We start from the raw sequence: 1,564 nt of genomic DNA on the forward strand, positions 1-1,564 counted from the left end.
TTGGTCGTTAACGGGAAAAATTATAAAATAGCCGCTTTCCTTTTCAGCGTATCGAAATGGACCAAGGTACAAAAGTTCGAATGAACTTGGTAGCCTATTATCGATAACTACATACTAAAACTAAACTAATTAATTTAGTTTTAGAGCTTACAAGTAGGAAGGTTGCTTTACCTTTTGAGTTTTTTAACCTTTATAAACTTTTACCTTTGATAGAACCCGAAGGACAAAATTCAACTAAAGAACTATATATTATTAGTGTTTTTTTATGGTTTTTAATTAAAATTGAAGTTTTTTCTTTTCAAAAACTATAAAACGTATCCCATTAAAAGCTAATTAACCGGCTAAGAGAGAAAACAAAGGAGAGTATTAGTTGATAACAACATCATTTTTTGAATAATTATAAGAATACAATGAAATCAATATGGCGATTACTCTCTGTATCCATTGGTTGCTATGGTGCGCACAATTTAAAAATTAACTCGTTTTTTTTTTTATTTCTTAAGACCTTTACAGATGCAATTATTTTGTCTTATTGACTTTAAATTAAATGATAAGTTATATATCAGGCTTAAGTTATAATTTTGTTTTCTTAATTTCTTAAATCTATCATTTTGGTGTCCTGAATTTTAATTATAATATTTGATCCTCTACTTATAAAAATTGAATAAAAAAATTATTAATCATAATTTTAATTATAGTATTTAATCCTCTAATTTCTTTTAGGAATAAAAAATAACATCAAGGTTTATAATGATCTATGCATTGTTGTTTAACCAACATATTCTTGACTAATTTTGATATTTTAAGTTACGAAAATAATTAATATTTACATATATAATAAACATTCACCAAAAAATAATACTCATATTTATGTTTTTTTTGGAAGGCGTCATTATACGAAAATTAAACATAAAAATAATTATATTGACATCCAATCATTATAAATCATGTGCTGCCTTTCACTAATTAATTACAGTTCATCTCGCAGTTTCGTACGTGGATATATGCATATCTCCTTTTATTTATCTTTTTTACTAAAAAGAGGGGAAAAAAACATTTTTGAAGAAGGATAGTTGCCCGTAATGACTCCGAAAATTAGAAAAGAAATACTTGCAGGTAATAATAATACATAATAAAGTAAGATTTATTAGTAGTAAATTGTATTCGTATTATTTTACGTTTTTGGGTAATTTTCACACATCTATAAAGAATAATTTATCATGAGACGACTGAAGGATGAACTCACGGCGAGAGTTTAATTTTTGTATCCTATCAACAAATTAAAAATTATTCTAAAAATCACTTTTAAAATAATTATTATAAAAATCAATCATTTTTTCTTACTAATAAATCAATAATTTTATCATACATAATAATTTAAAATTAAATACTATGTATATACTATGAAGACAGTAACAAATATGCATTAGGAGGTTTGAGGTAGCTGCCACCATTAGTGACGGTATAAAGAATTCTAGACGGTTAATAACTTAAAATTGTTTTAAATATAAATTTTAAAGAAACTATAATAAAAATGGGTATTATTTAGACCCACATAAAAACA

The sequence above is a fragment of the Glycine soja genome, chromosome 17, assembly GCF_004193775.1.
Source record: "Glycine soja cultivar W05 chromosome 17, ASM419377v2, whole genome shotgun sequence".
Classification (NCBI taxonomy): domain Eukaryota; kingdom Viridiplantae; phylum Streptophyta; class Magnoliopsida; order Fabales; family Fabaceae; genus Glycine; species Glycine soja.